Raw genomic sequence first — 22,974 nt, forward strand, 5'->3', positions numbered from 1 at the left:
ATCAGGGATTCTCACTCCCTGACTCCGATGCAGGCTTCAGTGGGTGCTATTCAGGGCAAACTATATTTTCAAGTTATCCCCCGGTATAACCCATACCTTCACCGAAGATATCATCTACTTACCACTGAGCAGCATCGATCCTGGGTCCCGCAATGCTAAGTAAGTAAAGTAGATTCTGGAAGAACCATTGTTTCAGGTTAAATCAAGATATTTTATTACTATTTTTCTTGTAAAAGCTGCAATCACTTTATTTACAGAAAGGTAAAAATATCTTGCTTCTGGGTCATTCTGTTTGGTTGAATGGACCTTCACGCCCAAATTGACAATCAAACTTCATTTTAAAATCTGGTCTTCTTTGGATGTATTCGGGGGTGCGCTCGGTTGCAATGTCCTATTTTTCCCATGTACCGAGCTGTGAGAGCTGACTCTGCTGGCTATCTCTGAGCTAACTCTGAGCTGACTCGGCCTCTTCTTCAAATTATAGTCTTCCTTAGATATATTAGCTGGTTTAGCTCGGCTGCCATGTCTTATCTTTCCCATGTACCAAGCTGTGAGAGCTGACTTTGCTGGTTATCTCTGAGCTGACTCTGTCTCGCCTTTAAATTCTAGTCTTCCTTATATGTATTAGTTGTTTTAGCTCGGCTGCTATGTCTTATCTTTCCCATGACCTAACTGACTGAGAGCTGACTCTGCTTACTTATCTTTTTCCTTCCCTGCTTCTCTCTCTCTCTCCCCTCTAGTACTGGTAGGTCCTGCTCTGGTCTCTGGAATTATATTCTCTTTCTAACAGTTAATATGTTTTTATGACTTTATTGTAAAGTCACCTTTATTTCACTTTGATTGTAAAAAGTATATTTGTTCTAAAGATTATAATACAACTAAGTATTCATTTTGACATGCCCTCACCTCTCAGCTCTCTGATTACATTGTTTCTTTGTGATGTTCAAAGTACATTTGTGATATTGAAAAATGCTTTGGTTTTAATAGGGGTGGGAATCGTGGTTCCTGTATTTTCCATCGTTTTATTTTCCAATTGTTCACACAGCTCATAATTTTGACTTTGCTTTTGGCTTTAAATTATGTTTGTCTTCGACTTATAGTCTTCAATTTCCTTTAATTTGCCTGATTTCTGCAGAGCTTCACACCTAGAATTTTCACCAAATTCAATTGAACCTCACCCTTCCCTTTCAAGGTGCTTAATTTCGATGCAAGTGTGAAACATTGCTTTTAGCTGTATGATAAAAATCCACTTGTTTATAACTTGAAATGATACATTGATCACTTAACTCAACTGAAACCCTCATCCATGCTTTTCCAGATGCTGACTGAGATAGATAATTTCAATGAAGGTGTGAACTGTTGTTTGCAGCTTCATACAAAAATCATGTTTGGGAGAAGGAATCTGCACTTAATTATTCTGCTCTTTGCAGCTGCAATTAAACATTCGTGGGATCGTTCCCTACATTCTCTCATTTTTCTCCCAGATCAGATATTGCCAGACACCCTTGTCTCAAATGTCATCTTTCGATATTATCAATTACATGGTGCACACACATACTTGAAAACATTCTGTGTCGCTCTTTCTCTCTGACTGGTCGTATCTACGTCTGTCTCTGGACCACTGTCGCGGGACACCAAAATATTTCCTTTCACTTTATTATGGACTCTTCTCTCTTGGACAAATAATCGGGTAGAAAATGATGGTTTCTTGATCAAACGATTGGGAGAGCACAGCTCCAGTGATAAAACAACGGGCCGAAGTCGACCATGGTAAATAATCAGGTAGCATTGAAACAGAGTTTGCAGATGCGTCACAGAGTGTAGCGACACAGGAAAGAATATTGTTTACATTTGGCCATGTCTGATTTACATTTTCCATGAAACAAGTGTGATTTACTCTGCATTTCATCTGTCTACGGATCCCTCCGAAATCACGCTAATCTTCCCACTTGGTTCCAGTTCTGACAGCGGTGTCTTTAGATGGTGATATAAAGACATGTCTCTTAATGTTTATGCTGGCAGTTGCAGAGTGTGTCTTACAAAATGGAACAGCTTGACGTCGCTGAAAATGGTTTACGTCGAATGCATTATTTTATTCTTATTCTTACTGCTAAAGAAGCTCCCACGTCAGATTTTAGGTGACATCCTTATGTAATTGATTTACTATCCTGTTGTACACTTCATTGAGGGAATATAGATAATTATCCAAATAGACTATTGTTAATACATTCTAATTATTGCCTTCCCTCTACAGGTTTTATATTGTTTCTTTACCATGCATTGTTTGTGACGGATCACTAAAGATATATCTGTACACTCAGTGGTGCAGACGTGCCAGAAAATGGCACGCAAATTAATCTCTAAATAAAAGCAGACATGTCTTACATTTCTAAACCTAGGGTAAAATATGCAATTATCGATTACGCCACACACTACTTTGTCATTTTCTTTATCCACAGCGGAATTATTAGACAAATTAACCGATATCATTAATGGATGATCCAGGGTGCAATCGAACATGAAGGCATACGTACTAAAGAGGAGCCTCCTTATCAAGGTACACTCGTGTTTCTTTCTAAAATATCTCTGGTCATATTATAAATAAAAATGCAGAATTCCAACCATGTCTTGCCCGTTATATCAAGGCAGCACGTGAGTTCAATTCACTGAAAATCAACGTGTAATGCATATGCTGGTTGAGACACACCGACGACGGGACAATGTGGTTTACACTGCTGAAGTTTAGTCGTTTCTGCCATGGTCAAATGTGCTAGGCCTATATATTTTCAAAAGTTGCATCAATCCCAGAGATTCTTCACTGCACTCACCGGATCAATTAATCTTCACTTATTTCATCAATGCCTGCCACGCTACAAAATAAATTAAGTTGAGTTGCTCCATAAGGAGCCCGTAATCTTCCAGAGCTTATCACAAAATGTGACGGACTGGTTAAAAACTCGTCCTCATTTCATCAATCATTAAGCAACGTTTTACATTATCTCTCATCCAGATACTGAAAAAGTGATGGAGGAAAATTGGGACGAGCTTACTGAAGATAACAAAATAATTGTCAAAGTAAAATGGAAACATTTGATGAAACTGTAGTGGAGTGCGACGAGGTGAGGTATTCTTACTGAGACTTTTTGAATGCGGATGAAATCGAATGGACTGCTGCTTAACTGTGGGCAGTCAACTATTTATCATTTACCGAAGCCGTATTTGTCCCCATTTAAAATTCTCTGGTCAACAACAAGTTACCTTGGCAGCATAGAATTTCAAGAAAACGTTGTGTTCAAGGAACAACATTCTGAATAACCTGACTGGCTTCTATCGTCCCAGCTGCGTGTTTTTGAGCGGAGCACCATTTATTGACGGCTGGATTTTCTTTTCCCGCTTTTTGTCTGTGGCTTTTCCTATTAAAGATATCCCAAGCCACCCTGAAAAGCGCAGACGGACAAGCAAAACCCATCACTGTTGAAACGTTCTACGACTTATCGCCATACAGTGACAATATTGTGTTTTTTACCCATCAGGTCGGCCTCAATAAAACTCGAGATGGAATTGTAGGTAAAGTATAATTTATTTTCAACCAACTTGCAAGGCTGATTCGCTCCACAGAGGTTCAGAACACACAGGCGGTCTTCTGAAGCTCCGGGCCGAGTGAAATCGGAGACAAATACATCTAGAACAGTACAGCACAGAACAGGCCCTTCGGCCCTCAATGCTGTGCCGAGCCATGATCACCCTACTCAAACCCACGTATACACCCTATACCCGTAACCCAAAACCCCCCCCCTTAACCTTACTTTTATTAGGACACTACGGGCAATTTAGAATGGCCAATCCACCTAACCCGCACATCTTTAGACTGTGGGAGGAAACCGGAGCACCCGGAGGAAACCCACGCACACAGGGGGAGGACGTGCAGACTCCACACAGACAGTGACCCAGCCGGGAATCGAACCTGGGACCCTGGAGCTGTGAAGCATTTATGCTAACCACCATGCTACCCTGCTGCCCCAATCTCTGCAAATATCATTCAAATGGCATCAAGTTTCACATACAAGATTTCCATAGGTCATCCTATACACCACCTGACCTGGCCATATATCCTGATTGCCTCAGTTCGCATTCCCCAAACCTTGGCCTCTTGTTACCCAGCATCCGTTCCCCCATCCTCCACGAGGCAGCCCTCCACCTTCCTTGCCATGCTTTCTGAATCCCTTTGTCCTTTGTTTGTGAACTCACTACTATCAGACTGGCTCACATTTACATTATTGTAACTAATATTTTAACTCCTTTATATCACAATCGTTTGTTAAATTCCTCATTCCTTCCTTTTATCATTTCATGATAACCTATCAATCCAATCCGTAGCTACGGCCCCTCATCTAAGAAGATTCGCCGCTGCATTTCGAATTCTTGTTGCAGCACACCGTCATCCGCTTCACCCTCGTGGATCCTAACATTCAAGATTCTAGGGGCGTCTATCTGTTCCAGTGAACCCTGCATTTTACCCATCACGCATTTAAGGATGGCCAGGCCCACAAAGATGCAACCGAGTGCCACTGCTAAATACATGGCCATATTTATCAACCAGTCCTTCCAACCTACGAATCCGCAGTTAATCCAAGAGCCAGATTCCTGCATACCGTCCAGGTGATCCCGAAAGCGATCCATACATTAGTGATGTTAGCGGTTAAGTCTTGAAATCCTATGATACACTTGCCCAGCACCATGGCGCATTACCCACTCTTACAGTTCAAGAGCATACTGGCTCTGCATGGCAAACAACAGCAGCTGAGACAATTCCTTGGTTATTGCCCCGAGGGCTCAGAAGGATTCGTTTCCCAGGATGGTAAGGCCACAAATAAAATAATTCCTATCGCTGACCGCCAAGGAACCCCCCACACCTCCCAATGTTAAGACGCTCAGAATTCTCCATCTGGCTGAGTGGCCCCTGTTGGGTGCTGGAACCCAAGGTTTTTTCCAGTTCTCGCAGAATTCGTCTGAGACTGCCCAGCGTGCCACCTGTTTGTGCAATATCCAGGCAGAGGGGCAGGGGACTGCGGTAGGGAATAAAATCCCGATAGCAATTTGGCGGGGTAATGGGGGTGACAACACATTGGTCGCTGTGTCATTAAAAAAAAGTAGTATCCTTGCTCCGTGGACAGGCTGGCGTCACAATCAGTATATTGGTTGAGCAGGGATCCCTCAGTAGCCCAGTTTATCCAGCTTTGGAACGCTCATTCGGGCCTCCTAGCAACGAGGAAAGCTCTAGTCCCAACAGTGATATCAGAGACATTCGCCCAGCAACAAAGGAGCTGTAGACCGACGTTCAATGGAACGCAGGTGATGTTGTAACAGACGCATTGGCAGGAGGCCTGAGTGACGTAACGCCTCCTGTCTGCACAAGTGGGAAACAGACATGTTATATTCGATTCCACCTTTAAGAGTAAACAGCGGTATCCCTCACTACTGAAACAATTATCGTACGACAGGAGTCTCTATTGGGAGTGAAGTGGCTAGGTATATACGCTCTTCACCTTTGAAGCTTATCATACTGTCAGAGGGAATTATCCCCAGGAAGGGGAAGGAAAATAGCCGGTGATGCTGAACCCGGATCGTAAGGAAGAGTGATTGCTCGGGCGGTGGCTCGGAACGCTGACAATGAACAACAGTTTGTGGAGTGCCACAAAGCGGTGAAACAGAAAATAACCTAGACACCGATGCGGGGTTCTGGTAGCAGACAACCAGACCCTGGCCATATAAACGGTGGTAGATCTGGTAGAAGAGATTCATACTGCCCAGGTTTCCCTCATTGTACGTCCTAAATGAATTAAGTATATCTCCTGATAGCCTAGTTGTACTCCCCTTCTCACAGGCTCCGTCCTCTCTCTCGTCCCCCTGTCTCTCTCACAACCTCATCCTACCGTCTCCGCACTGTCTGACTTTACCTTTATGGCACCAATTTTAACACATTCAAAATCAAATTTACATGCACTCCAAAAACAAGGCAATGTCCATGCAATGTTCCCTTCCCATCGCCGGGACCGGTGCAAATGTTTCCTGCTTTGTCCGTTAACCTGATGACCTTCCATGAGACGATACCATGTCCTCCTATATGGGGGCAGCGAAGAACGACCCCTCTGCATAAGTGAAATGTCCTTGTAGTTTGGTTGGGGTTTCAGATGTAGATCATATTTCCCTTTTCCATTTCCGCCGCCGATGTCACTCCAAGTGAAGCTCGGCCGAAGATTACACAGGCGGTGCGTAGCCACCCCATCATGCTCCACACCTGTTAAACAGCGCTGGGGAAGGGAGGCAGATTAGTGACCGATCTTTTTACAGTGGTGGAGGTGGACACAATCACGCCGCCCCTCCACTTTAACTGCAGTGTGGGTGGTAAGGAGAACTTGTAAGGGCCCCTCCCATCGTGACTCTGACCCTTTCCGAGTCCAATTTTTGACCATGACATAACTACCAGGCGGCATTGACAGTGAGCTATGTAATGTGGACGGTGACGGGTGAGCAGCGCGGACCTGGCCCTGGAGCTTCTTGAGGACCTTACTGAGGGCTAGAACATAGGTAATGATTTCTGCAGTCATATGGTGACATTGAACTAGTCTGGGAAAATGCAGGTTCCAGGGAGTTCTAAGGGGCCTGCCATAAAGGATGTCGGCAGGAGAGAGCCGGGCCGGTCCCGCAGTTGTTAGAGGGCTGGAAGAGGGCAACGGGGAGCAACGTCAGCCATGTCAGTCCCGTGTCTGCTCTTAATTTAGCCAATTTAGTTTTTAGGGTGCGATTGTGTCTCTCAAACAACCCGGCCGCTTGCGGTCTGTATGCACAGTGTAACTGCCAGCGTATGCCGAACTAGGAGCAGAACTCCGTGTTAATCTGTCCAATAAAATGAGGCCCGTTATCAGAACTTAACTCAGCTGTTATGCCGTACCGGGAAATGATTTCCCGCATCAGAACTTTACGCACAGTAGCAGCTTTATTATCGGTAGTCGCATACACCTCAACCCATCTGCTGAACACATCCACAATGACCAAAACATATTTATGACATTGCCACCTTTCCAACTCAATTTAATCCGTTTGAAGTGTCTCAATGGGACCACTGGGCAACGGGGTTTTCCCCATACCACAAAGGATACCTCTGCCGGTGTTATACTGCCGCCAAATCAAACACCGATTACTGATACTCTGGGCCAGCCCTGCGTGTTAGGGTGCCGCCAAGTGTCCAGTAACAAATCACTAGTCCCCCGAGCCCCACAATGAGATGCAAAGTGTACACATTCGATGACCCATAAAGCAAGTACATCAGACATACAAGTCTGATGTGCTGGCGTGGTCCATAAAGAAGAAACAGAATCATATGTGCAAACGTTTCCACATTTGTTTATCACTCTCAGGAGCGTCCTCCTGTAACGCTATGACGTCATGCATGGTGGGCATCGGCTTGTCAGAGGCAGACCTATTTATTGCTGAACGTTTAGTCTGACTTAACATTTTAGGCACCATCACTTGCTGAGTTTGCGCGGCTGTCCGCGCTGCACAATCTGCTCGTTCATTACCAACGTGAACTGGGGTCTTACCATTCGTATGGGCAGTACATTTAATGACGGAAATATGCGCGGGCAAAAGGAGGGCATGCAACAGGTCATTAACTAAACCCCGGCGGGATATCGCCGTGCCCACCGAGGTAAGGAATCCCCGATTCTTCCAGAGTTATCCGAAGTCATGGACTACCCCGAAGGCCCCAAGTATACATGCATGGGTAAGGGCAAAACGTTCGGCTTGTTGGGCTGAATAAGGGGTCTGAAAAGCGGCCGCTTCTCGGGTCAGGCCATCCTGATCCACGATGGCGTAACCGGCCAGTTCCGGCCAGTGGGGCTTATTAATGCATTGTCATCAACATACATAATCATGTCAGGTTGATCTAACAGAATGTCGGTCCGATCCTCCCTTATTGTGGTAGCTTCCTGAAACAAGGCTAGACAGTCGTGGCCAGTTGCCTCTTCATGGTCAGGAGGACCGCTAAGAAAACAGGCTGGATTGATAGTGGTACAATATTTACATTTCAGACGTGGATTGTTTAAAAGGTATATTTCATACCTATTCTGACGAGCTGCGGTAAGATGCTGAGTCTGCAGTTGCCCCAGTAGTGCGATGACCGAGTGGGAGCTATGCACCGTAATGTCCTGTTGGACAGTTATATTGGCAGCAGCCTGCAAACTACTGTATATCGCTGCCAGGATCTGGGCGCAAAGAGGGTGGCCCAACGACACTAGATCAAGTTTGGAAGAGTAATGTGACACGGGTCGGTCCTTATTCTCATGTTGCTGGGTGAGTACCGCTGTTGAACACCCTTTCAGAACAGTACAGTATATCTGGGACGGTCGGTCGGACAGCGGCCTACCGAGGGCCGGTGCTTGTAGCAAGGCCTGCCTCAGGCAACGGAAGCCTTCGAGTGCCTCGGTGGTTAGAGTAAAATTACACCCTTCTCTAGTGTAATGCGTCAGCAGCTTTGTACAGGCAGCGATGTTTGGTATCCACTGCATACAATAATTCACCATACCCAGCCAATGACGGACCCCCTTGGCTGTGGTTGGGGCGGGGTACTGGCAAGTGGGTTCAATTCTACTGGGTTTGAGACTTCCGTATGTGGCCGTCAGTAAAACCCCTAAGAACTTGACCTTTGTCTGAGCCGCCAGGACCTTTGGTAGTGAATCAACGTAACCCAACGAGGATAGGTGGTTCAATAATTGGATCACATCTTCCCTGTTACTGGGCTCGTCGGGACTCGCTACCAATAGGTCATCTACATACAGCACTCGAGTAGAACCACGCTCCAATATGAAGGCCTGCTGTTGGGTCTGTAGACATCTGGAAAAGAGCGTAGGTGAGTTTAAGAACCCCTGAGGCGGTCGAGTCCAGGTATACTGCTGTCGATTGTAAGTGAAGGCAAACAAATATTGGATTTCAGATGCGAGTGGAAGGACAAATAAAGCGTCCTGCAGGTCCACTTGTGATGGGTATTCTGCCCAGACCTATGGGTTGACATATTCCAAAACGTCACGTCCCAGGTGATGCCGAAGTCGAGTGTTAATCGTTTCAGGGACCTCAAAATATTTTATGGAAGTGCCGCCTGGCATGACTTGAAGTGCACACTCTGTTCGATCTGAATGATCCACTGCCCTCCTTGCCATAGGCCCCAGATCCTTGGCATGGTATTGGTCGAGGACGTGACGTGTAATATGAAGGCCTACAGAAGCTGAATGTGGCCATAAATGTGGTGGTATTGTAAGAAAATCGGCTGTACCTTATTTTCCCGTGACTGTGGCTGTAAACGTGACTGGCGATTCGGTCCCAATTAACGGCCGGTATTTGTCCTCCAACTCTCGGTTCTGTCCGGTTCTGTCATTGGCCAGGGTAACGTGGTGCAGTGAATGTTCAATGTCTAACGTCCACCACTGGGGTGTAATAGAAATATAGCACTGTTGTCTCATCCTCATTGATTGAACCGTTACCCCTTCGTCTCCGCACTGTAGCTCTAGCTGGAATATACACAGTAATTTTCGGGCCAACAAGTTACAGTCCAATCCAGTAGTCACCACATACTGATGATCTGTAGACTTATTCTCATAAGTGACTGTCACAGGTTCATTTATAGGATACTCACACACCTATCCTTGGAAACCCGACAAATGCTGGGTGTGGTCGGATAGTGGTCGTTGAAGTTCTGATTGCACCGAAGACATGGCTGCTCCAGTGTCGATTACAAATGGGTAATTTTGATCTCCTATCCGCAGAGAGATAATGGGTCCCCTGTCCAATTGGAGAGTCCGTATGAATAATTAGCTCGTCAACCTTGTGTTGGGAAACGGTTTGCCTGGGAGATTTCGGTGTACCTCGTCTGCCCTCCCCTTGGTGGGTACCCACTCCTTTGGTTCGGGTAGTTTCCTTCTGCTGCTCGTATTTTAAAGGGGGATTCCTGATGCCAGTGATCTGTACGGCCCACAATTAAACATGCATTGTTCCCTCTATATCTGCCCCGTCCTCTCTTCCCAGTAGACCAATGGCCCCTCAGAGGGGGCGGCAGTTGTAAAGCTGTGGGTGCATACGGTGGGCCATAAAGAGGGGCTGAGGCTCCATTTGAGTGGTTTTGATATCCTCCGCCGTGTTGATCCACCCACCCAAGGTCACAATATTGGGGTTCCAGATGGTAAGCCACTGTATCTGCAGCTGGTTGGGGTCTCAGATCATCCTTTTTCATTACATACTCAGTCTTAATGTTTGTAACTGAGCCTCCTTCCTGGCCTACAACCTCCTTCCAATAAAATATGACTGCCCGGGCCATATGGGGAGGGTCGTTTTCTGTCCAATTCATGTTATTACAATTCACTGCATTAGCCACGGAAGGTGGTAGGCAATGCATTTACATAGCACAACATTGAGGGGAATTCTGAACATTTTGGTGCAGCAAAACGCGTGACAGCCCACGGTAGATTTCATTAAAGCGTTCCAGAAATTCCTCTGGCTCCTCATTCTTTATAGGTTTGAGGTCTAAGACAGCAGATATGTTGATGGGCTTTTGAAATGTGGCATTCAACGCAGTCAGGATTTGTGCCCGTCTATCATCGTCCAAGGCATGGGCGTGCTGAAGTGCGGCGTGGCTAGCATAATTCAAGTGGATGAGGTGACAGCGGTACTCTGCTGGGTGTTAAAACCTGCTGGACTAGGGCACAGAGGTCCCTAGAATAAGCTTGATAAACTGAGATGGTAGTTCTCAGATCGTCCACGAAAGCAGGAGATTGCAGCCAGAATAGCAATCATCTCATTGGGTCTACATGGAAAATAAACGTCTATCGTGGGCTTGGCTTCTGCTGTTGCAGCATCAGGGTTGGGTATTTTCCTAATCGGCAACTGTCTCAGCTTTAGCGGATTCCTCTGACTCTTCAAAGACTTCGACGTCCTTCCCCTCCGATAGGGGGAGCTCCGGCCACTCAGAACCATTCCAGTCCTCTTTCTTTGTTCTCATACTTTTCTGTCCTACCATATCGGCCTTAAGGGATCTACGTGGTATGCGTACTTGTTTCTGGATAGGATCAGTCCCCTCTCTCATTGTCCAAGATCGGGTCCCAGAGCTAAATGAGCTTCTGGAACAGAGCTCCCCATGTCTTACAGACGGAGAAGGTGCAGAAATAGGACCCAAACTATCAACTGAAGGGACTGGAGAGGCTGGCATGATTTGCATCTGGGAAGCAGTGACTGGATATAAATTATGATACTCTTGTGGTTCTGGTATTAGTGCAGACAATGCTACTGGTGTAGTCGGGACTCTACCCGACATGGTCCAATTCTCTCGGTCATCATCTGCCTCTGTTAATGCAAGGACAGACATTGAACTACGTAGCACATTTTTTTTTTACTCTTGTCTGCCCCGCTAGGTGTTTCCCTCTCTTTACTTGCACGTTTTTGAAAGAAAACTCCTATTTCAAGATCGCCAGAGCTGTCTGGTCCCCCCCCCCCTCACTAATTGGAATCCCAATGTTAACGGCATTTTCTTGCCAACATGATAACATGATCTTATCCCTCTCCTCTTGACAATATTGTCTCCATAATCCAATCAACTCTTTGGCCAGTATACTTTGGTGTTTCTTCCAGATTTTACCCTGAACTTTTTAAATAATCTCCAGATCTTTTGGGCCCCCTAGTGGCCATTCGTCACCTCATTTCTTCCTTAACGTTGCTGACATTTTTCTAAAATCTCTCGCTTTATCTGGATAAATATCACATAATATTTGCAATGAACTGTTTGTATCACTCGTGTTATCCAAGCAATTCCCCATAATCTAGAACTAGTCCTCAAGACTGCGTTGTTCGCCACTACAGTCCAAGTGTACAATTTTAGCTTTATCAACTATAGTTTCCAAAACACACGTGGAATTGAACCGCCCTTCCGACGTCCCATCAATTCCGTAATCAACCCCTAACTGAACTATCAATATATGATATCCCATCAGTCTTTTTCAACCCTCAGTCGTACCTACATCGACTGAACTTTTAAATTTTCTAATCCACAGACTGACCTTTGATTTCGTCGAGACGATATTTCCGTACCAAACGCGAGTGACCAGACCAATCAGACCATGAGAAAAGGGGAAAATCAATATGGTAATTTTCCAGCTACTCACATTGTGGGTCAATTTCCACTTTCCTTATCCAACATCAGACTAATTCTGATTTCGCAGCTGGCCGGTGACCGTCTGCAGAAACCCCGGGTTTTCGGCACCAAATGACAATATTGAGTTCTTCACCCATCATCCGGACTCAATAAAATTCGACATCGATTTGTAGGCATAGCGTTATTTATTTTTAACCAACTTGCAAGGCTGACTCGCCCCACAGAGGTTCAGAACACACAGGCGGTCTTCTGAAGCTCCAGAACCGAGTGAAATCGGAGACAAAGAAATATCTGCAAATCTCATTCAAATGGCATCAATGTTCACATACAAGATTCCCATAGGGCATCCTAGGTGTACACACCTCCTGACCTGGCCATATATCCTGATTGGCTCACTTCGCATTCCTCAACCCTGGGCCTCTTGCAACCCAGCACCCTTTTCCCCATCCTCCACGAGGCACCCCTCCCCCTTCCTTGCCATACTTTCTGAATCCAGTTGCCCTTACTTTGTGGACTCTCTACTATCAGACTGGCTCACATAAAATTCTTGTAACTAATATTTTAACGAACTATTTTATATCACATTCGTTTGTTCAATTCCTCAACAGCTTTCCACCTTAAATATAGTAAGGTTTCCCTTGCGAGTAAATTCATATAGATCAAATGTGGCAGTGCATAAGTCAATCTTACAAAATCAAAACACCTCAAACGTCCAAACGTACTGGCCAGAAACTACAAAGCACATGCCGCCGTTTTATAGAATAGATTTCATTTACTGCATGAGTGCTCATCCGACAAGTCTCGGGAATTATAAACAATTCTGGTCAAACTATGAGATAACCACATTGCCCATTTCGACATTCGTTATCAATTGCAGTTTCTCTAGTCTGTTCCTTAGCAGGTATGCCAGTCAGAAAATATCCCCTTTCAGGGGAAATATGACAGCGGAAATGATTTGAAGATCAGCAATCAAATTTACAATTCCAGATTAACACCCTTTGATAAAGTAAGTCCAAGTAGGGTGCAACCGTGCTCTGACCGTACAAAGAACCAACAGGCCGTGCTCCTCCGCCATGCTTTCCGTCCGGACCTGGATTTGCAGTGATTTCTCGATTGGACATGCTTGCAACATCAATGGCCAACATGACAGCTGTAATAACTAGGAATAATTAATGTGATTTCGTCATTATATTTCCAACTAAAATGTAGTTAGCACATTCAACAGAAATTTCCATTATGCAGTAACAGTATCAACTGCTAACTGGCAAGGGGTACGATAATATTGCACTGTTATATCCGTGTGCCTGCCGAATCGGCATTGCTGTTGGATTTGTATTTACGAACAACGAAGAAACAACACCGAAAACAGTGCTGTTTCAGCGAATCACAAATATCGATTATTTCACAGTGATGCACTTTTGCATTGTGGTTACTGGAATTATGTCTGAAATACATGCAGGGCGAAAAAAAATTATCCATAAAAAATCTGTATTTCAGCAACCATTACAGTCGGAAGAATGTGAACGTTTCATCGAATCTTAAATACGACCGGTGTCACAACATCCGTATCAGAAATATGAACCAACATATCAGCCAGCGTCGGACATTTGCTAAATTCTGTATTTCCGTATTCATTATCTATTAAAAAAAACTAAATCAATTTTTTGCACAACATTTAATTGGAGCAGTGCTGCAGGTCTAGGATGGACGTGTAGGCATAGTTGCAAGGCGCTAATCTAAAATTCAGTTTGAAACCATGGATCCCGAAAGACGGAATGCATTTTGCAACACAGGCATCCTGTTTTTGTATTGTATTCGATTTTAGGGAATTGGGGCTGGCGTGTGTAATAAATTAATTTGAAGGCAGTGCAAGTGAACTGTTAAATCATCGAAACGTAGTGCGTGGGCTGGTGCACAGACAGGAGCAGGAGGAAATGGAGTTGTTGTTGCAGCATCCGGGAAAAGGCGTGAGAAAGTACATTGGGATGGCTATATTTGATGGAGTCCAGGGCAGCATGGCTTTGCAGACCGTCCTTTTTTTTAATAAATGTTTTTTATTCAGTTTTCATGTTTTATATTGAACAAATCACAAATTGTTAGAGAGAGAGAAGAGAAAAAATAAATATATAAACAAACAAATCAAAAATAAATTTAAAAAGACACGCAAAAATGACAATATATATTTACAGGTAAGCATCTTCGTAATACTAACTGTGGCCTCCCCCCTTTAGCCGGCATACATATTTTACATTCCCCAATATGGCCGAGGCGCATGTTTATTGGCACTTATTTACAGTTTGGTTTTGGGCCTTAGCTAGCCATCAAACCCCCATAACGAACCGGTAGCGCCCCCCCCCCCCCCCCCCGCTACCTTCCCCCGATTCCCATCCATTTTCCCCTGATACTTGGCCACCCGACTATTCTTCCTCTTGTATGTTGGCCACAAACAGATGCCGGAACAATTGCATGAATGGCTCCCACGTTCTGTGGAAGCCATCGTCCGACCCTCGGATGGCGAATTTGATTTTCTCCATTTGGAGAGATTCCGAGAGGTCTGACAGCCAGTCTGCAGCTCTGGGTGGTGCTGCTAACCGCCAGCCAAAAAGGATTCTATGCCGGGCGATCAGGGAGGCAAAGGCAAGGGCGTCCGCCCTCTTCCCCAGGAATAGATCTGGCTGGTCTGAAACACCGAAGACAGCCACTATCGGGCATGGCTCCACCCTCACCCCCACCACTTTGGACATAGCCTCGAAGAAGGCTGTCCAGTACTCCACCAGTCTGGGGCAGGACCAGGACATGTGGGCGTGGTTGGTCGGGCCTCTTTGGCACCGTTCTCATCTGTCCTCCACCTCCGGGAAGAACCTGCTCAAACGGTTTCTTGTTAAGTGGGCTCTATGTACCACTTTTAGTTGCGTCAGGCTGAGCCTTGCGCACGTGGAGGTGGAGTTGACCCTATGTAGTGCTTCGCTCCAGAGTCCCCACCCTATATCCATCCCCAGGTCGTCCTCCCATTTCCTTCTTGTTGCGTCCAGTACGGTGTCGTCCCTTTCTACCAATCGGTCATACAAGTCGCTACAGTTCCCTTTCTCTAGGATACTTGCGTCCAGTAGGTCTTCCAGTAGTGTCTGTCGTGGCGGTTGTGGGTACATCCTTGTCTCCTTTCGTAGGAAGTTTTTGAGCTGGAGGTACCGCAGCTCGTTCCCCCCAGCTGGCCGAAATTTCTCTGTCAGTTCGTCCAGTCTTGCGATCCTGTCGTCCGTGTATAGGTCCATGATTGTCAGTGTCCCCCCGTCCTGTCTCCACCTTTTGAAGGTGGCGTCAGTCAGTGCTGGTGTGAACCTATAGTTGTTCCAGATGGGAGCCTTGTCCGACATTTTGGTCAGGCCAAATTGCTGCCACAGTTGGTTCCAGAATTGGAGGGGGCTGTCACCACTGGGCTGCTGGAGTGTTTTTTGAGTGGGGATGGGAGTGCTGCTGTGGCGAGGGCCCTGAGGGAGGTCCCCATGCAGGAGGCCTCCTCCGCACGCACCCACACGGCTTCTGGCTCCTGGATCCATCCCCTTTCTCCCTCGGCTGTTGCCGCCGGGTGGTACAATTGTAGATTCGGGAGAGCTAGCCCCCCCCTGGATTTTGTTTTTTTGTAGGACCTTCTTTGGGATCCTAGCATTTGTACCCCCCCCCCCCCCCACATACGAACGCCATGATAAGTTTGTCCAGCACTTTGAAGAAGGCCTTGGGATGTAGATCGGAATGGATCTAAACAGGAAGAGGAACCTGGGCAGTACGTTCATTTTAATCGTCTGGACTCTCCCCGCGAGGGAGAGTGGGAGTGTGTTCCATCTTTGCAGGTCCTTTTTTACTTCCTCCGCCTGGCTGGTGAGGTTCCATTTGTGTATCCCTTTCCAGTCATGGGCTATTTGGATCCGCAGGTAGCGGAATTTATATCGGGCTTGTTTGAACGGCAGCCCCTTTAGTGCTGCCCCCCCCCCCCACCTTGCTGGTGTACTGGGAAGATCTCGCTTTTGCTCATGTTGCGTTTGTAGCCCGAGAAGTCTCCAAACTCTTTCAGGAGCGCGATGATTCCGTCCATGCTGCTTTGTGGGTCCGAGATGTAGAGGAGCAGATCATCTGCATAGAGTGAGCCTCTGTGCTCTCTGTCTCCCCTTCGGATTCCCCTCCAATTTTTTGCTGCCCTGAGCGCGATTGCTAGCGGTTCGATTGCTAGTGCGAACAGCAGCGGGGACAGTGGGCATCCTTGTCTGGTGCCCCTGTGCAGCTGGAAGTATTTGGAGTTGGTATTGTCGGTCCGTACACTCGCCATGGGAGCGTTGTATAGGAGCTTTACCCAAGCGGTGAACCCTGTTCCAAGCCCGAACCGCTCCAGTACCTCTATGAGGTATTTCCATTCGACTCTGTCGAAGGCCTTTTCTGCGTCCAGGGAGACGATCACCTCTTGTGTTCTCTCCCCGGAGGGGGTCATTATCACGTTCAGCAGGTGCCTGATGTTCTAGGTGAGCTTTCTACCTTTGACAAAGCCCGTCTGGTCCTCTGTGACCACCTCAGGTACACAGTCTTCTAGCCTTTTGGCTAGGACTTTGGCCGGTATTTTGGCGTCTGCGTTCAGCAGAGATTTGGGTCTGTATGACCCACATTCCGTTGTCTTTCTTAGGTATTAGCGAGATTGAGGCCTGTGCTAACGTGGGCGGCAGTGTGCCCCTAGCTAGCGAGTCTGTGAATATCTACCGCAGGTGCGGGGCCAGCGCTGTCGCAAACTTTTTGTAGAAGTCCGCCGGGAATCCGTCCGGTCCCGGCGCCTTCCCCGTCTGCATGGAGCTGATGCTGTCCATGATCTCTCCCAGTGCTAGTGGTGCTTCCAGGTCCCGTTTCCTGCCCTCTCCCACGACTGGTATGTCCAGTCCATCAAGGAACCGGTTCATCCCAGCCTTCGCCGTTGGGGGCTCTGAGGTGTACAGCTCTTGGTAGAAGGCCTTGAAGGTTTTGTTAATCCTCTCTGGTTCTGTTTCCAACATGCCTCTGGTAACCCTGAATTGCGCAATTTCTCTGGTGGCTGCCTGCTTTCTCAGCTGGTGTGCCAACAGGCGGCTGGCTTTGTCTCCATGTTCGTACAGGGTCACGCGCGCCTGGTGCACTGCTTCCCTGGTGGAGAGCAGGCCAAAGTTCCTTTGTATTTCTTTTCTCTCCGCCAGGAGCTCTACGGTCAGGGCCTCGGAGTATTTACGGTCTACCTCCAGTATGGAGTCGACCAGCTTCTGCACAGCCACCCTTTCCTCCCTATCTCTTTGCGCTTTGAAGGCAATGATTTCCCCTCTTTGTACGGCCTTAAGCGCTTCCCAGAACATGGAGGATGATACCTTCCCGTTTTGGTTGTTCTCCGTGTACTCCGCTATGGCCCATGCTATCCTTTCGCTGAAGGCCTTGTCAGCTAGGAAGGCACCGGCCAACCTCCATGTGGGGCGCTGGGCCCTTCCCGTCTCCAGCCGCACGTCCATGTAGTGTGGGGCATGGTCTGATATCACAATTGTGGAGTATTCCACTTTGTCTATCCCTGGAAGCACCGTTTTCCCCACCACAAAGAAGTCAATTCTGGTGAACACGTTGTGTACTGGGGAGAAGAAGGAGAATTATTTCTCCCCTTGGTGGGCAAACCTCCAGGGGTCCACAGCTGCCATCTGCTCCATAAAGTGACCGAGTTCCCTTGCCATGTTTGAGGTTTTCCCCGTTTTGAGGTTTGATCTGTCCGTCTTTGGGTCCTGTACACAGTTGAAGTCCCCCCCATGATTAGTTGATGCGTTGCTATGTCCGAAATTTCTGCCATGGTCTTTTTGATGAAGCTTGTGTCGTCCCAGTTGGGCGCGTACACGTTGACTAGGACTACTGGCGCCCCCTCCAGGGCCCAGCTGACCATGACATACCGTGCCCCTGGGTCTGTAACCGTCTTTGTCGCCCTACACATTGTCCTCTTGCCGATCAGTATCGCCACCCCCCTGGCCCTTGTCCCATAGCAGGAATGGTAGGTTTGTCCCACCCAGCCCTTTCTTACCCACAGTTGGTCCTGCTCCCTCAGATGCGTCTCTTGGAGGAAGGCTATGTCGGCCCTAATGTTTCTGAGGTGGGTGAGGACTCTAGATCTCTTCACTGGGCCGTTAAGTCCCCTTTCGTTCCAGGTGATTATCCTGGTGGGAAGCTTATGCCCCCTCGTTCCTGTGGGATTAACCATGTTTGTCTGGTGGACGAGCCCCTGCCCTCCGGGGTTTCCCTTTGTTAGGGGGCCGTCCAGGATGGCCGCTACCACTGCTCTCCCCATGCGGTCGTGTCTCTGCGCTCCGGGGTTTCCCCTTGTCCTGGGGGCACCCGCCATGGCAGTCCACTGTGTGTCCGCCACGCGGGTAGTCCCCTGCACTCTAGGGGGGCCCTTTGCCCACAGACCGTACTGGGTGGGTGCTTGCAGCGGTTCCTTGTTCCGAGCCCTTGGTTGTGGTACTTTGTAGCCCTGTTCCTTTTCTGGCCTCTTTTGTCACTTTGTCCCTACCTTTCCCCTCCCTGGTCTCTCCTTCTCTCTGTGCCCCCCCTGGTCTCTCCCTCTACCATCCTCCCCTGTATACCCCTCCTTTGCCCCTCTATACCCTATTCCGGTCCCCCTTTGCTCTCCCGACTTTGGTGGGTGATCTGCCCCCTCCCCTGCCTGGCGCCTTCCCCCCTGTTGGGGGTGCGCTGCGGCCCTGCTTTGTTGCGTGCCCCCGGTGCTAGCTTTCCTGCTAGTACGGTGGCTCCCCTCTCGGAGGCTGTTGTCTCGCTTCTCCTCTACCTGGCCTCTCCGGTTTTCTTCCCGCTCTTCCCCCATCCTACCCGTTGGCATGCCGTTGCTCCTTGCCAGGGGCCCCTCGTCCCTACCTCCCCTGCTGTTCTTCCAGCCCGTGATCCTCGACGAACCTATTCGCCTCAGCAGGGGCTGTACAGAAATGTTCCTTGTTTTGGTATGTGACCCAGAGTTTCGCTGGGTACAGCATACCAAAACGCACTTTGCTCCTGTAGAGAGCTGCTTTCGCTCTGTTAAACTCAGCCCGTTTCTTAGATATATACACTCCAAGATCTTCATAAATTCGGATGGTGTGCCCTTCCCATTTGCAGGCTCTATTTTCCATGGCCCAGCGCAGGATTTTCTCCCTATCCCGGTACTGGCGCAGTTTGGCTACGACTGCTCTTGGTTGTTCCCCTGCCTTGGGCTTCAGGTGCAGCGACCGATGTGCTCTGTCCAAATCCGGTGGGTTGGGGAAAGCTTTCCTCCCCACTAAGTTGCCCAGCATTGCAGCCACGTATGCTTTGGGGTTTTTACCCTCGGTCCCCTCTGGCAGGCCCACTATCCTAACATTTTGCCATCTCGAGCTGTTTTCCTGGTATTCTACCCTGCCCTTCAGGCTCCCCTGTGTTGCGCCCAGTCTCGCCACTTCCCTCTCCAGGGCCGTGACCCGGTCGCTCATGTCTGTCGCTGCCTTCACCGCTTGAGCCTCTCCTGCCTCCGCACCTCTCCAGCTCCTTAATGGTTGCCTCATGGGCTTCCAGTTTCCCCCCTTGAGCTTCCAGTTTCTTCCCTTGTGCATCCACTTTCTCCTCCAATCTGGTCAGAGCCTGCTGCACCCCTGACATGGCCCTGGCCACTGCTGCCTGTGCTGCAGCCTCTGCGTCTGCTTTCACCTCTGCCTTGATTGCCTGCAGCTGCTCCCTCACCACCCCAGTAAAGGCTTCCTTCCTATTCCATCCCCCCTCTATCCCCGGGGGAGAGGGTACCTGTCTGTCCGGCTCTTTTTGATGCGGTGATACATCCGTCCCACCGCTTTGTGTGCTAATCCGCCCGCCTGAGCTGGTTTGCCCTTTGTCCCGTCTGCTGATGGTGCCCCCTTTCCCTTGGCTCCCTTCTGGCGCTTTTTTCTCCCCCTTCCCTGTCATCTTTTCTTCTCCCCTTGTTTTTCATTTCCCCCTTTTGTCCGCGCCCCATTTTTATTTTATTTATTTGTTTGTTTGTTAACTATTTCCCCCCCCCCCTTTTATGCAACTCCTCTCAGGTGGGCTTACTTTGATGGGAGTGGGTGTAGAAAGAGAGAAAATAATATATATATCCCTCCCCCTTTCTCTTTAACAGTTTTCTTTTTAAAATAAAAGTCCTCTTCTTTTTTTTTCCCCACTTTCCCCCTTCCTCTCTCACGCAGGAGAGAGAGAGAGAGAGGATTTTGTCCAGTCCTTTGTTCTTGCCACGTGGTGGTCGCTGCCGGTTTGGGGGGGGGGGTGTGGAGACTCCGCTCCGGGCCTTGAGGGGGTGGGTGGGTGTAGTCGCCGCTCCGCTCCGGGCTTGGTGGGAGGGGGTAGTCGCCGCTCCACTCCGGGCCTGGAGTGTCCGGGCTTGGTGGGAGGGTGTAGTCGCCGCTCCACTCCGGGGGGGGGCTGTGTAGTCGCCGCTCCGCTCCGCTCCTGGCCTGGGGGGCGGGGTGGACCTGCCGCCGCTGGGCCTCTCCTGCCTTCACCGCTTGAGCCTCTCCTGCCTCCGCACCTCTCCTGCCTCCGCACCTCTCCTGCTGCCGCCGAGGATCGTCCGATGACCGGTTTGTTGTGGGGGGGGGGGGGGGGGGTTGGGTGCACGTCCTTTTCCTTCCCTTCCCTGTTCTCCGCCGCTACGGAAGCCCCTCTCCTTGCGCTGCAGACGGTCCTTGACAGCTCCTTGCGGCTGTTAAAGGTTGCTGGAGGGGTGTGCGTTGAAATCTTTAGTGGTTGCATCGTTTAGGACATAGTTGTTACGGCGGAACCACGGTTCTGACATTCCGCTCGCAGTAGGGTGAAAAACCAGAACACGAGATGCAAAGTCATGGTTCTGAGATATGTGACTGGTGGGCCGTTCAAAGGGCTCACCTCCCGCAGATGGGTGGAAGACTGTCGAGTGACCTATGAACGACAGTGACGTGGGATGGGGGCATGCGGCGGAATGATGTGCGTCCGGATGGCGGGGGATACTCAGTCCAAAAATACGTCAGAAAGGACTTAAACCAAATGTAAAAATGCCGCAAAACTAAGCAAGCATGGCAGCATCTGGAAAGAGACAAAATAGCTAACATTTAGAGTCCGGATGTCCCTTTGACAAAGTTAAAAGCATGGAATTTGAGAGATATTCATACAGTAAGTTGAGGGAATTATAGAAACCAACGGAACAGAGTGATAATGACAGCCTCCATAGATAATAAAAGGTGCGGAAGGCCAAACACCAGAGAAATTAAAATCAGAGGGTAAACTGTGACAGTTCTAGATTTGTGGAAAGGGTAGACGTGTGTGGGAGATAGGTAAAATGATAAAAGGGAGGGATGGGGAAGTAATGGGGAGAAAAGGCAAGGGGATGGCATAGGTAAGGGGGAAAGCGTGCTGGCAGAAATATATATAAAGGAAGACAAGAAAGAAAGAAAAGGAAAAAGGCAGTAAAAATGAAATGGAATGCAACTAAAGTGTTCAGGATGGGGTAGTGCTAATAATCTGAAGTTGTTTTCTTCAATGATGACACCGGAAGGCTGTAGCGTGCCTAACTGGAAGATGAGATGCTGTACCTCCAGTTTGCGTTGAGCATCACTGGAATTTTGCAGCTGGGCAAGGGCAAAGATTGGACATGGGAGAATGGTCATGTATTAAGATGGTTAGCAACGGGAAGGTCACGGTTCTGAGTGCGCACAGACCGAGTGTGCTCAGCAAAGCTATCATCCACTCTACCTTTTGTATCTCCAAGGCAGAGGAGACCGTGTCTGCAGCAGCGAATGCAAGAGACCAATTTCTAAGAGATGCAAGTAGAATTATGCTTAACCTGCAAAGAATGGTTTGGGCTGGAATATTAAGCATGGATGATGTTGAGGTGTTAGACCTTTTGCGATTGCACGGGAATGTTCCATGGTTGGTGGGAGAGGTGTTGGATATGGTGGATGAGTCGATTAGATAATCCCAGAGGGAGCGGTCTCTGTGGAATGCTGACAGAGGGAGTGAAGGGAAGATGTGTTTCGTGATGGGATCTTCCTGAATTTTGCGAAAATGTGGGAGGATTATGCATTGCATAAGAAGTGAGAACGAGAGGGACCCTCTCCTGTCCTGGGAGGGAGAGAAAGGGGAGTGTGTATTGCCACGGTATATGGACCGCATGCTGTTTAGTGCCCTGTCAACAACTCGAGATGGGTGATGACGGTGAGGAAGAAGGAACACATGTTCGAAGCATCACTTTCGAAAGTGGCATCATCGGAACAATTGCGAGCATGGGGCTGATTTAGCTTACTGCGCTACATCGCTGGCTTTTAAAACAGACCAAGCAGGCCAGCAGCACAGTTCGATTTCCGTACCAGTCTGCCCGTCAGGCACCGGAATGTGGCAACTAGGGGCTTTTCACAGTAACTTAATTGGAGCCTACTCGTGACAATAAACTATTTTCATCTCCTTTCATTTTCAAACAAGATGAGAGAAAGTGAGAGCGTCTCACAGGGTGCAGGGTGCGATAAGACTATCTTCCACAATCCATTACATGTCCACTGACTCCCTGAGCTTTCTTGGTTATAACTCATCGAACCCTACATTCTGCAAGGACTCCATGCCTTTCTCAAAGCCCCTTCGCCTCAATCGCATTTGTTCCGGTGATGCCACTTTCCAAAGTGGTGCTTCACATGAGTGTCCATTATTTCTCAACCATCATGTCCAACCTACATTTGTTTACAGGGCCCTCTACAGCAAGCGGTCCATCTCCCGCGCCG

General features: G+C 48.2%; 1 long non-coding RNA gene across 2 annotated transcripts in view; it reads right to left on the reverse strand.

Moving 5' to 3' along the window:
* LOC119974925 overlaps positions 1–22,974 on the reverse strand; it is a 68,375-nt gene that overhangs the window by 34,916 nt on the left and 10,485 nt on the right. The window contains exon 3 of one of the 2 annotated variants that reach the window (XR_005462606.1): positions 13,270–13,352. The exons of the other annotated variant lie outside the window; for it this stretch is intronic. This is a non-coding gene — a long non-coding RNA (uncharacterized LOC119974925). Of the gene's footprint in view, positions 1–13,269; positions 13,353–22,974 lie in introns of those variants that run through there. 2 annotated transcript variants of the gene reach the window in all.

Source organism: Scyliorhinus canicula, chromosome 12 (assembly GCF_902713615.1).
Source record: "Scyliorhinus canicula chromosome 12, sScyCan1.1, whole genome shotgun sequence".
Lineage (NCBI taxonomy): Eukaryota > Metazoa > Chordata > Chondrichthyes > Carcharhiniformes > Scyliorhinidae > Scyliorhinus > Scyliorhinus canicula.